At 43.7% G+C, this 14,106-nt stretch overlaps 1 protein-coding gene across 12 annotated transcripts in view; it reads left to right on the top strand.

Annotated features, from left to right (window-relative positions):
* Plcb4 (phospholipase C beta 4) overlaps nucleotides 1-14,106 on the top strand; it is a 368,815-nt gene that overhangs the window by 143,601 nt on the left and 211,108 nt on the right. For 10 of the 12 annotated variants that reach the window (XM_029535870.1, XM_029535879.1, XM_029535877.1 and 7 more), the window contains one exon: nucleotides 5,686-5,743. The exons of 1 other annotated variant lie outside the window; for it this stretch is intronic. The gene's annotated coding sequence lies outside the window, so the exon portion shown is untranslated. Of the gene's footprint in view, nucleotides 1-5,069; nucleotides 5,090-5,685; nucleotides 5,744-14,106 lie in introns of those variants that run through there. One more of the 12 variants, XM_029535872.1, reaches the window with a different exon arrangement.

Consider the following 14,106-nt stretch of genomic DNA (forward strand, 5'->3'; position numbering starts at 1 on the left):
GAGCAGATTAGAATGCAGTAACGGATAAAAGATAATTCCATTTTCAATTAAAATTGCCCGGGGAAATTAGGTAGGCAGAGAATAATTACCTGTGTTGGCAAGCGTCCAGGCTTCTGACACTGAGAGCCTGCTGGAATCTTCTATGGGGTTCACTGAGGATCGCAGGAAGCCAGGAATGTTTCATTTATATGTTATCTCAGACATATATGAATGTTGTAGCAGCTTTGTGTGGTATTTTAAGTCAAAGGCTGTAGCTTGAGACCCTGTAAAAACAGAAGCCACAAAAAAGCACTACCACATTACATCAGATGAAAGAGGAGTGTCTCTCACAAAATAAATTAGTTTCTGGGATCCCTGCTAATAGCTAATAAGACAGGAACTGAAACTGAATAGTAGAAAATGAACGTGCCCAACCAAGGTATACTTCTAGCGCCCACTACTATGTGCAGAGGGCCTCTGGATGCTAACACCCCTCGGTTTCTGTCACTGAGTAGATGCTACCTGACACACAGCATAGTGGGGAAAATGAGTCACCAATAGTGCATCCACCTTGAATGCAGATGTTGTGATTCAATGTGCGTTCCCCTTCACAGCTCCTGTAGCAATTTGGTACTACTAACTCTAAGCCTCTGAGTTGGATGGTGTTCCGTGGGGTCTGTGGCATCTGGGCTCCAGCAGCAATGTTGTCCTCTCTGGGGCTGGGTGTGATTAGTGGAAAAGGATTGGAGATTACTGAACTGGGGTGGGGGTATTCTTTCTCCTCATCCTGAGGAGGCTCATGATCTCTCTAATGGTAAAGGAACTAGTGGCTTTTTCTACCTTTCCTCTAGGGCTAGATTTTGCTGTATTCCCATTTGTTCACAATTTATCAGTTCATCCAGAGCCATAATGGAAGAGGATTCGTATGGAGCAAAATTGGGAGAGGTGGTTCAATGGTTAAAAGCGGTTGCTGTACTTCCAGAGGACCTAGGTTCCATTCCCAGGCCTTACATGTCAGCTCACAACTGTTTGTAATTCCAGTGTCAAGAAATCTGAAGTCTGTTCTAACCTCCGAGGGCCCCTGAGCTCATGTGGTGCATATATACACACTCACATACATGCATATATATATAATATATATATAAAACTTTTAACATGCTAAGGGTTAATGGATCTGTAAAACATTTAAATATTTTTACAAGTTTACTTTATTATTATAGTGGCACATATATATTGTCTCTGTGGAACTTCCAGTAACCAACTTAGTTGAATAACAAAGTAGTTAAATTGGTTTGTAATCTCATTTGGTTAAAAAAAAAAAATTAGCCCATTTTGTTATTTGTCTGTGTTAACAAAACGAATGTGCCCTCAGTACATACAGTTGCTTTCTTTTCTGTTTATTCATGTTCTTTTTTTCTTTCAGTCTCTGTATATGTCCACATGCTTCTCTTACAGAATGTCAATTTTCTTGGTATCTAGTTACTTAACACTTAAGATAGAGGAGCGCAATATCTCATATCTGTTTAGAACTTGGTTCAGCCTGGGCATTCTTTGGGTTGGGATCACTGGGGAAAGGAATGGGAAGATTTACCTCTGGCTTCAACTTTGTGTAGTGTATCAGTGAACAGTAGGGAAGGATCCAGGCCATTGTGGGTGGTGATACCCGGGCTAGTGCTCCTGGGTTTTATAAGAAAGCAGGCTGAGCAAGCCATGTGGAGCAAGGCAGTAAGCGGCCCTCCTGCATGACCTCTGCATCAGCTCCTGCCTCCGGGTTCCTGCACCACATAATTCTTGCCCTCACTGCTTTTCTTCTTTTTAATATTTATTTTGAGGATGAACTGTTATGTGGAACTGTGGCAAAATACCCACCTCCCCTCAAGTTGCTTTTGGCCCTGGTGTTTCATAATAGCAATAGTAACCCTAACTAAGATATCTAGTTAGCTTTTCTTGTGACGTCACTTTCTATCATAGCCTGAGGTGCACAGTTGGTAGATGTATGACAGGTCCTAGGTGCAATGGCATAATTTTAATCCCCGTCCTCCCTCTCTCTTACACACACACGCACGCACACACACACACACACACACACACACACACACACACACACACACACAGAGAGAGGGGGGGTGTGTACAGATTGGTCAGAGCCTCTAGAGAGGAAGGAAGTTGAATTTCAACTTTATAAGACAACAAACACATAGCCCTATTACAGTGTCCCGACCTCTGACTGACCGCAACAGGAGCTCATAAATGTCTTTCAAGTCACTGCATTTGTGGCAGTTTGTTAAGAAGCCACAGAATATGAATACACGAGGGAAGCCTGGCAAAACACTCTATATTGGTAATTGCAAAGCTATTGCCATTATTTCAAGTTTTAAAGGGAAAGCATCCCTGAAATTCCTCCCACAGCTCCTGTGGAGAATCCCCAGGTTTGTACTGCAGTGTGGTTATCCACAGCCAATAGCAGTTGAAGAGGCCATTACACTTCTTTGCAGCCTTTAGGATGTTTTCTCAGACCAGGAGGTTTAGCCTTACAGAGGGACAGATGGGAAGCTAGAGAGCTCTCTGGGTAGGCATTCACTGCACGGTGCCACAGGATCGGCAGAGTGGGAAGGTAGAGCCCTTCCCTTCCTTTCACGCTCATAAACCTTACTGAAGAGCCATAGGTTTAGAGATCCATAACTCTAGGCTTCTGTGATGAAGGGGGCTTAACAGAAGGATGCAGGTTGGAGGTAAACAACAGGAGCGTGCTGTAGTTGTGTGGCTGTGGACTTCAGCATGTTGTGTGAGGTAGCGAGCCAGCGTCCTTGCTTTGTCTGTGATTCTGCCTGTTCTTATGGCATTTGTTGAGTAGATTGTCTCTTGTCATTGAGTAGCTCGTTTACAGCAGGTTTTGTTTGACCAGGATAGGTACAGTATTGAGATTTGGGCATTTTATTTAACAATTAAGTTCCCTTTTACCCTACAGGGAAGCAGATTTCCTTCTTGAAAGGTCGAAGCCCAGAGAGCAGGTAGACAGACACTCCTGACATCCCTTCTCCGGGTTCCCGTCATATTAAGGACACATCCTTTCCTGGAGACCACAGTCAGCCCTTCAGTGCCCAGATTTATAATATTTGGATGCAGAAGCTGGCAGGTGGGATCTGACCCGCAGAAGAGGACATTGTCCTGACATGCCAGTATGAAGTGATTTTGATGAGCTGGTCATGTAAGGTGTGCAGACACGGGTTTCCCCACAGTGCCATGCTTCAGCAGAGGGGAAAGAGAGAAAAGATGGGAAAGATGCATGTGTAGTCTGAAAGCCTTGGGTTAAAAAAACGATAGGTCCAGCAGAACAAAAATCCCATGAGCTTCGTAGGACTTAGGTTTGTTTCATAGCCCCACCACGCACAAGAGAGTTAAGAAATTTAATGTCTCAGCTCTGGGTGGACCATGTAATTATTTCTTCCATTCAGCCGTGTTTTTCTGGACTTCTGTTAAGTGTCAGGGCCTGTGCTAAGTGCCAGGGAGGCCGATGATGGTTTTCAGCACACACATCACCCTCATCTTCCTGTCAGCTGTAGTCTCGTGTTCATATACAGCTCCAAACAAATGCAACATTAAAAATACAGTAAGTTCGATGAGGGTCGGAACCCCATCATAATTAGCCCTGGTCAGGGTACCCGTGATTCAGTACCCTCAGTGTTCTCTAGAGCCTGGCACCTGTGGGGTACCTAAATATCTCTTCTTTCTTTTATAAAACAGGAACAGTCATAGCACATCACTTTGGAGTTTACGTGTGGGGTCTCCATCTTTGTTTTAGTTAGGGTTCCCATTGCTGTGAGGAAGTACCACGATCACAAGCAACTTGGGAGAGGAAAGGGTGCATTTTGTTACACTTCTGCACCACAGTTCATCGCAGAGTTGGGCAGGAACTCAAGGCAGGAAGCCGGAGTTCAAGGCCCGCTGAGGGGAAAACGGAAGAGTACTGTTCATTTTGCTGTGTATGCCCTGCTCAGTCTGCTTCCCCAGAGCACGCAGGATCACCTACCTGCCCACGGTGGCCCCACTCACAGTGAACTGGCTTCGTCCATATCAATTATCAGTCAAGGAAATACACCACAGGCTTTTCCATGGACTGATCGGGTGGAAGCATTTTCTCGGTTGAGTTTTCTTCCCCAAATCATTTTTGTTTGTGGGCTGGATTCAAGTTGACTGATTGAAGTTGGCATAAAACTAGCCAGCACAATCATGATTCGATTCATGCTTCGTCTGGCTTCTATCTAAAGAACCTAACTAAAACAAAGATGGAGACCCCACATGTAAACTCCAAAATGATGTGCTATAACTGTTCCTGTTTTATAAAAGAAAGAAGAGATATTCAGGTACCCCACAGGTGCCAGGCTCTAGAGAACACTGAGGGTGCTGAATCACGGGTACCCTGACCAGGGCTAATTATGATGGGGCTACGACCCTCATCGAACTTACTGTATATCACTAAATCAATGAATTCTCGAATTCTGTAAATTATAATCAAATGGAATGTTTCTGTGTGTAGTCGGTGAATTTCATACTTTGTCCTAATTTCTTCTTTAAAAGTGGTATGTCTTCTGGTAAAAGTAACATACAGTAGCTCAATATTAGATTCAAACAAAGGCCCACCTTCCTCTGTCTCCTTTCTTTACTTTCCCTTCTCTTTCACTGTTTCAAGTTTAGAGTCCTGTCACAGCTTCAGATAGTGTTCACCTCCAGGTATTTGCACATGGACCAAGGGAAATTTGCCTCAACACAGCAGGGTCGCAGATTCACTAGACTGCTCCACTTTCCTGAAATGAATCCTGTGGCCTGTGAATTTATATTTGTTGTTGTCCCTCTAGATTCATATTTGCTGCTTTCTGTTTCTTGAAACAGGCCTTGTGGATGTCCCGTCCTGTCATGCTTTACAGAAATGGATGGTCAGGGTATCAAATTTAGACTGTCATAGATGCCATTTGCCACTTCTTCATCACCTGTCTTCATATCTATACCTGCTTTCCATGTGCCAGTGGGCTTCCTCTTACTCCCATGTACTTCTGATACCTCCTAGAACTTTTTCTGCTAAGAATTCGAAAGGACTTAATATTAAACTTAGGTGAGCCAAAACTTGAATACCAAACCCAGGTTTGATGCAAACAGCCTATTATTAAAGAAAATGTGGAGACACAAGAGAAGAACATTTCTTTGCTTATAGTTGCAATTCACTGTAAATCTGCAAGTACAATTCCATTGTGAATCTGTTCTGTTCAGCACTGTACTCCTGAGAAATACTTCTTCAAGTGACAGTTCATTTAAGGACATTTGAAAGAGCTCTTGAAGTTACAGATCATCGGAGGTCATTTTCCTGTTAACCAGGAAAATATTGTACAATTATTTCCGAAGATCTTAGATAACCTTGTTGTTCAATTGCTCCTTAACTACTAAGTTAAGTATTTGGAGGGAGATAGCACTGTTGCAGAACATGTGTAAACTGTGTAGCATGTAGCAGTAGATGCCTCTAGTTTGATGACTTGTAACCTTTATTGTCTAAATCATCATCATTAGTAATTTAATATACCCTCCTGCCTTCTGATGTGCCTTAAGTGGTACATGCCAGATTTCCATTCTGAAATCAATGGGTGCTTATGTACGCAAGCACCCTGAAAGGACTTCACACTGACTTTTGTTTGTCTGCTCCTGCTTTCTTTGCAGGGACTGTGCACAGGGTTTGATCCGGTAGACCTCCCTTGCTGCTGCTCCCAGCTGCCTGGTGAGTATCCACCTTGTAACCCCAGGGCAGAATCTACATGCAGTGTCTGTTAAAGGTGGTGCCTGGCTGTTTTCCTAGGTGTGGTAAAGAGGCAAGCAGAATCCCCTGGGGTTTTCTGGGTGTCATCTCACTAGTTCTGCTGTTGACTCTGCCAGCCACTAGCCTCTCACTCGACGTCTTCTTGCTGATTGTGACAGTGCTGCCTGGCCACCAAGAGAAAAGCTTTGTAACGGTTTAAGCCTGGTTCAGGCTTTCTTAGCAGACTCCCACCTTCATGAGAAATCATAGCTCTGCCCATCCACAAAGAACCTTTATTTTATGGCAGCTGCCTGTGGGAGTGACACCAGGTAATTCCTTCCATACCTGTCTAACTTTCCCATAAATCCTTCATGAAGTGCTCCAACAATCAGAAGAACTATCTCTGTATGGCCGGTTTGTGTTACTTCCAAATGTATACTCGTCAGTGCTTTAAGGTAGCACCAGATCCCAGCCAAAGATGAGCGACTACCTCCTTCTGATCTCTTCATCAAATTGCTGTTCTATAATTGCCCTTACAAGATTGCACTGTTTGCCCTTTCTTCCTTTAAGAGGCAAGAAGCCATTTGTCAGTGACTCCCATGGACCAGCGACTTCCCTGCTCCTAATAGCTGCATTCTGAGTACAGGGCTTCTCAGATCACTCTTCCCATGTCAGGTGCGTCATTATCTCCTGGCACTGACACTGGCTGGCTGTCTTCCGGCCTCTCTGTGAGGGCAAGGAAGAATTGCATAACCCAATCCGTCTCCCAATGGCCAGTCTTTAATGATATAAGAAGATCAAGAAAGTAGATTTATTATTGTATGTTCCTACCTATTTTTAGTCCAGTGTACTATATTTTACCACCCCCTGAAGGGTGACTCATAAGCTTGTCTTCGTAGGCACTGTCCAGTTAAGGATGCTGAGTAAGTTTAGAAACTTTGAATCAGTGTAGATAGATACATCATTTGCTTTCCACTCTGTTTTCATTCTATCCTTCTGGATTGTCCACTTTTCCCATCTTACTTACATTATCCCATAGTTGTGTTATCCTCAAATGAGTCATTTTTTATTAGCTTTCTAATGATGAAGGCATCTGTGTTTCATGAATAGAGATAGTAGTGTCAAGAGTCACAGCAGCACCAGAATGGGGGGGGGGGTGCTTTATTACATATTCTAAACTCAAGGAGAAATGCTTTTGTGGCACATGGTATAAGTCCTGGCATTTGATGAGAAAGAGGGTTGGGTGGCCTTAAGCCTTAGTTAGAACAGTAGGCACCCTGGGGTCTTCTTCCTTCCCCATCTTTGCAATGCCTGATTGGACTTGGCTACCTGGTCGCTGGCTGACATCTTTGTGTTACTCTTGCCCTCCTGTCCAGAGAGAGTTCTTTTCTATCCTACCCTCTCCACCTCAGGAGCGCCTAAAAATAAAAGCACTTGGTGTCACTTAAGCAACACTCAGTAGTTAGAGCCTATGAATTATGATTCATTCAAAATGTGGGCTGAAATCCAGCTCTTGGTATATATAATATACAGTAGAAAGCATCTAGGGCCTGGTGTCTGAGCACTGCTGGTTTTTGACAAAAGAAACTAAACTTTGCTCAACTTCGTTCCTATGGGATTTCAGTTCAGAAAAATCACTAAAATATGGCTCTTGGAAAAACTAGTGTTTGGGGTACATTGTTTCTTTTTGAATTATTTCAAGTTGTTTTAATTAAATATTAATTGCATGTAGAGTTCCTAATGTAATGTATGTGCTTCACCAATGTCTCTGTGTCCTTCACTCCCCCCTCCTCTTCTCCTTCCCCCTCTCCTTATTGAACTTTTCCATGCTATCCTGACTTCTTTTAGAACTGGAATATGTTACCTTGGCTGTTGGCATCTTCGTCTTTATTTTCCTTTATCTATTTTTAACATATTGTAATGTAGATGTTCTTCAGAAGTAAAATCTGGTTGCCTATTAGATGGTAGAGTTGCATTTATTCCAAATTATTGCTTATTAAAGCTGCTATGCTTCATAGGGAAACAAGAACAGTCATGGAATTCTTTGGTTTCACATTTTCAAAGCATAGTATTCAGGTCAGGGTTCTTAAGCTGAGACTGGGTGTGGTGGCACATGAACATGGGGTGCTGTGGAAAAAGGAAGAGGAGGAGGGGGAGGAGGAGGAGGAGGAGGAGGAGGCGGCGGCTATGGCAAGAGTTCAAGGCCAGCCTGAAGTAGATAGCAATACCCCACATCAAAAACAAATCATGATACCAACATATGGAACTTGAAGATTTCTACAGGAGTGATTTGTTAATCAGGTCGCTCAGCAGACACTATTGAGTGGAGGTGGAGCAGTTTGCCTGTGCAGCCCTATAGGGAAATGGAGTTGGAGCTCTGAGCTCCTCAGCCCAGTGCTCAGGAGTTTCTGCTTCACTGCAGGTAGCTGAGCTGGGTGTCTCCCTTCCCCATCAGCCTTCGGCTGCAGGCAACACTCTGCTGTCTGCCACTGCCAGAGAAGATGCTCCCGTGGTGGAAGAAGACTCCACTTACAAAGTTTAATCATGTTCTCCTTCTCGCCCCTTCTTTCCCAGTGAATGTTAAGCACTTTCAGAAACTATGTTAAATCCATTTTCTTGTCTTGAGAATGTAGTATACTATCCCTTCAAATCCCTAAGTCCACAAATGATTGCAGTGTTGAAAGACATGTAGATACTTTTCAGCTAGCAGCAATCAGAATTAGGAAAATTTAATATTTCAAATTCTTTTTTTTTTTTTTTTTTTGGTTTTTCGAGACGGGGTTTCTCTGTATAGCCCTGGCTGTCTTGAAACTCACTCTGTAGAGCAGGCTGGCCTCGAACTCAGAAATCCGCCCGTCTCTGCCTCCCGAGTGCTGGGATTAAAGGATCATTGTTGCCATGTCTAATGACTTCAGTGCTAAAGATGCCATGTGGTTTTATCATCGAAAACCATTCTTTCCAGAAACAAGTTCAAGTTCAAGTTTGATATTACCACCTCCACCTGCTTCACCTCTCCACCACCACCTCCACCACCACTACCACCACCTTCACCTTCACCACCCCCACCACCTCCTCCACCACCTCATCCTCCACCACCTCCACCTCCACTACCTCCACCACAACCATCACCACCACCTCTTCTGCTTCCTCCATCTCCTCGACCACCACCATCCACACTACCACCTCCACCTCCACCACCTCCACCATAACCATCACCACCACCTCTTCCGCTTCCTCCATCTCCTCGACCACCACCATCCACACTACCACCTCCACTACCACACCCCCACCACCTTCACTACCACTATCATTCTATCACTGTGCCAACATTCCCAGCCTGACTCATCTCTTGTTCTTATCTCTTTTATTCATCCTTTGAAACAATTTCACAAATGTTTTTAGGAACCGCGTGCATTTCCTGGGGCACCTTCGGTTTTAAAAATGACACAAACGTTTATTTATGTCCACTTGAGCTCTGAGATCAGTGCTGCCCAGGTGAGCTATGCATGCCAATATAAATAAAAACAGAGAATAGCAACCAAAACTGAAGGCTGGGATGACTGGCATGCTAGGTTAAATTAAGATGAATGATATATTTAGCCTAACATATCCAAATTATTATCATTTGACATTCAATTAGTATAAAGATGTCATACTTTAAAAAAAAAACAACTGTACATTGTGTTTGTGTGTGTGTGTGTGTGTGTGTGTGTTGTGTTGTGTGTGTGGTGCATTTTCACACACTGGTGTACTTTTATGCAAGTGTACCTACACTTTTATGTATATGTATGCCCAGAGGGCAATCTAGGTATCATGCTATCCATGTTTTCCACGGGACAGCATCTCTCACTGAACCTACAGTTTGCTGATCAGGCCAGGGTGACTGGCCACTAAGCGCCTCTGGATCCACTTGTCTTGATCTTCCTAGTTTTGGGGATGCCACATGTATTCCACCAGTGCTACATTTTTGTGTAGGTTCTAGGGATTGAACTCAGATCCGTGGGTTTGCGAAGCTAGCATATGTTTGTGAACTAGGTAGGTGGAAGACTCTAGAAGAATTTCCATATTTGTAGGTAGACATATTTAATAGCAGTGTTCACTGGAATGCAGGAAAGCTAAGGAGTGACCAAATTCCAGGGAGCTTTTTAGTTCATAAGGTAAGATATCACAATCCAGAATTTATTATGATCCAGTTATCAATTGCTTTATAAGAAAATGTGGGGGGTTGCAATAGCAGTAGTCACTAACTCTTTGATACCTCCTTTTCGTGGTCCACAGTTGGGAAAGGATCTGATTATGTTGTGAGTCTCATGCAGTACACTTGGCTGCTGACATTGGTGCAGGAGGCTGGGGCAACCATGATCTGGCTGAGAATCTCTCTTGTCACACAGCCTATTTTTTCCCTCTCTAGTGTTGTCTGTTCATGAGCAACTGTAGGATTTGGTTTGACTCAGCACTGGGGTGATTTTTCCAAGGGCACTGTCACTTTATGACTTGGCCTTGGACCTGATGCCTCATGGCTTCCGTCAGGGGCCCTTTGCAGTACTGCTGTGCACATCACGCCCCTTATTGTCATGCTCTGGGAATGCGCTCACATTCTTCCAGAACTCATAGTTCTACACAACAGCTCTCTCCTTCTCTGTTGCCTATTAACTTAGGCCAGGTGGTCCTTAACAAAATCTCAGGTTGGTTAGCTCCTAAATGGCCAACCCCGTCCCTCCATTACTCTTCCTTTTACTTTCAGAGGTCTCAAGCCATGGCCATTGCCCAGATCTTTGCCTTCTTGACGTGATATTGAGGAATTGGAAAATACACCAAAACATAGCACAATGAGAGGGAGGGCAGATTTCTCATTCCTTACTTGTCATACTAAAAGGACATTCGCTTATCACCCATGTGTCTTCTTGAGAGGACAGAATTCTTCTAGCCAGTGGCTGGGTTTCTCTTCCTGTCTCCCCAGCCTTCTTGCTCTAGTGATGATTCTCCTTGCCCACCTTTTCCAGACTCACTAGATGGAGAGGCAAAGGGCAGGAAGCAGACTGTGACCTTCGCATGATACTTTTTGCTGACAGGAGCCAAGGTCAGCATTGTGTCAGTTTCTGTGTCTCTGGTTTCATAGGACTTTCTGTCCTCCGGAGTGTCATCTTCACACTAGGTACAATGTGGGCACTCCCTTGCTCCTTCCAGCTCACCTTTGCAAAGTCACTGTGTCTCCTAGAAATGATGAAAATGCCAACTGTATTAGCCTTTAAGTAAAGTGCCCTCAGCTCTGGAACTTATTATTCTGAAATGCATGAAAGGGCTAGATATTCATTAAAGCTGGTAGGATAAAATGTTAATCATAGACTCTTGTTGGCAGGTACATGCTATACCTGTGCACTGTAAGAATGTATGAACTGTTTAGAGAAGAACTTGTGTTTATTTTAAAATGAAACCTTGCAGAAGAGAAACATTAACCAGAATTACAGAAGGATACATTTGAAAACAAAATGTCAGTTTTATACTGCAGCACAGGCTTAAGCTTGTTCTGCCTCTCACTTAAGCATGTAAGACACTATTATGTGCACATTGTGATTTATTCAAATTCCAGTTTCCTCTTAAGCTTTGAAGAAACAGGAAGAGTCCAGGAAAGTCCTGTCGACTTTTAGCTCTTGCACGTACAGCTGGTAGGTATCTTAGGCAGCTTTCACTCAGTGCTCATGAGATGCTGGTGTTGAAGTCACTGGATGTGGTTGCTCAGTGGTCCTTGCATAGACACTTTGCCAGGAAGAGCCTGTTATTCCAAAGAAACAATTCTTTGTCCTGTTACCCATTTTACACTTTCCCATTTTAAATCGGATACCCAGAGTCTTTTGTACCCTGAAGTCTATATTTACCAATAGGTGAAATGTTAACCTGTCTTTGAATTTCTAAAAAAATATGAGGAATTAACAAAATGTAGTTCAGTAGGAAAGCATTTGCCTAGCACATACAAGCTCTTGGTTCCATCTTTAGCACCGTAAAAATAAAATGAAACCGGGGATTGGAGCTGTTGCTCAACAATTGAACACTTTATAATGCCTTGAATATCTAGTGAGTCTATGTGTACACACACACACACACACACACACACTCACAAAATAATAAAATAAACACGAAATTCAACAAAAATTTTCCTAATACTTTTCTTTTTGTGGAGGACATGTCAAGGAAATGCTTAAGGAGGTAGACACCATTGCATTGGAAAGCCCTTACCTGCTTCTTCATAGTTAACAGGACAGCAGATGCCCCATTTTTGCTGTCCTCAGGTGGGAAGAGGCAGCTTGCCCAGCACTGCGGACTGGAATAAACTCTCCCAGGACAGAAACCACCGATGACCTTGGACTTCACACCTGGAACATCAGCTGCTTTCTTCCTTTGCATATTTTGTGGTTTGTCTGGAGAGTCAGGTGTCATCAGGGCAGAGAGAAGCAGTTGGAGGACAACTCCAATAGCTCCCTGTGACAGTGTGACATGATCTTCCAGTCCTTCTGGAGAACTTGTGACTTTGCCGCAAGGACTCAGTTAGCTAGGCCAGAGCAACCATGTGGCAAATAGGAAATCCATGTAGCTCGAATGTGTTTCAAAACAGTGCTCTGGAATTTGGAGAGATCCAGTACTTTTTTTTTTTTTTTTTTTCCAATGGGACATGTGAACGTATCCTTATTGAACTTTGTGGAAAACCAGAACTGAAACATACTTTCCTAGTGCAATTAAGTTTACTGAGAAGCTAGTGATGTTAAACTTGTCACTGGGAGAGAATTTGTAAGGAACTGGTTAAAGAATGTGACCCCTGAATGTGGACCTCAGCTGGCCTGTGCACAGTACCACTCTTTTCACCATCTTCGGTGGTACTGGTGTGAGATAGTGCATGTAGGACCTGCCGTAGAGTGAATACTGAGTTTCTTCATTCTTTTTGTCCCTTCTTTCACTCCTCTTGTTTTTGATATAAAACTAGACCACCTCAGTGGCTCAGGACTCATTTCTAATGAGCTCCCTATCTGCCCTTTCTTCTGTTCAAGTAAAGCATCTGTAAAGAAAAGGCCCTAAGGAGCAAGGGGTACCTGGTCTCCTCACGCTGGTGCGCCTTTCTGTCCCAGTGACGATGCACTGCCTTCTGGGACTCTGCACACTGGCAATTCTGTGCTCGGGGCTACACACAGACGCTCCTCTTTTGTTACCAAGACCGTCTTTCTTTCCAGTCCACCCTCTTTTCAGGTGCTCCCCTTCTGCTTGTATCCTCCTGCATTCATTAGCACCGGCACACCCACCCTTCCATGGGGCTCATTTCTGCCGATCCTTCTGGAAAACCTGGGCTGCTCCGCTTCATCTTTTCCTCTTTCTGCTTTCTTTTCAATTTGGTGAAATTCACACTACAAAAACTGACCTTTGATCAAAACATTTCACAGTTTTACATAACAGCCACCTCCACCTAGTTCCATTCAAACCCCTTCATCTCTCCCAGAGAAAACCCCTGCCATCAAGCACTTGCTAGGTCCTGGTCCTTTCCTTCTGTCATTTCCCAGCCACCATAGAAATGAGCACGTAGAAATAAACTCTCCCAGGAGTGAAACCACCAATGACCTTGGACTTCCACATCTGGAGCATCAGCTCCTTTCTTCTTTTGCATATTTCGTGGCTTGTCTGGAGAGTCAGGTGTCATCAGAGCAGGACAAAACGGTTGGCCTTGTTTCTATGTGAATTTACCCACTTAGAGCATTTTCTTTTATTAGGATCACACAACATGGAACCTTTTGTGCCTACCCTTTTTTGTTAGACATGATGATATAGATTTCGTTCATATGCTTACGAGCACCTGAACTTCTTTCCTTCATATATATCTAAACGATAATGTCCATCAGATGAGCATTTGTTTGTGTAGCTCAGGATGGCCTTGTACTTCTAATCCTTCTGTCTTTACTTCCTGTGTCCTGGGGTTTCAGGCATACACTGATCTGAACAGTTTGTGCATGGCAGGCAGCACCCCCATCCCGGTTTTTAATCTTTATTCCCACCTGCCTAATCATATCCTTCATCCTTTGACTTGTTTCTTGCTATTACTTAGACAAGTGCCCTTTTTCCACTTCTGCCTACTTTAACTGGTTTGTTTGCTCTTTGGTTGTTGAGTTATGTATAGAGGTTCTAGATGTGATTGGAAGAGCCTTTCTTCTGTTTTGCAGGTTGCATTTCCATGTGGTTGAAAATATCATTCTGAAGCCGGGCGTGGTGGCGCATGCCTTTAATACCAGAACTTGGGAGGCAGAGGCAGGCAGATTTCTGAGTTCAAGGCCAGCCTGGCCTACAGAGTGAGTTCCAGGACAGCCAGG

This window comes from Mus pahari, chromosome 3 (genome assembly GCF_900095145.1).
Source record: "Mus pahari chromosome 3, PAHARI_EIJ_v1.1, whole genome shotgun sequence".
NCBI classification, from domain to species: domain Eukaryota; kingdom Metazoa; phylum Chordata; class Mammalia; order Rodentia; family Muridae; genus Mus; species Mus pahari.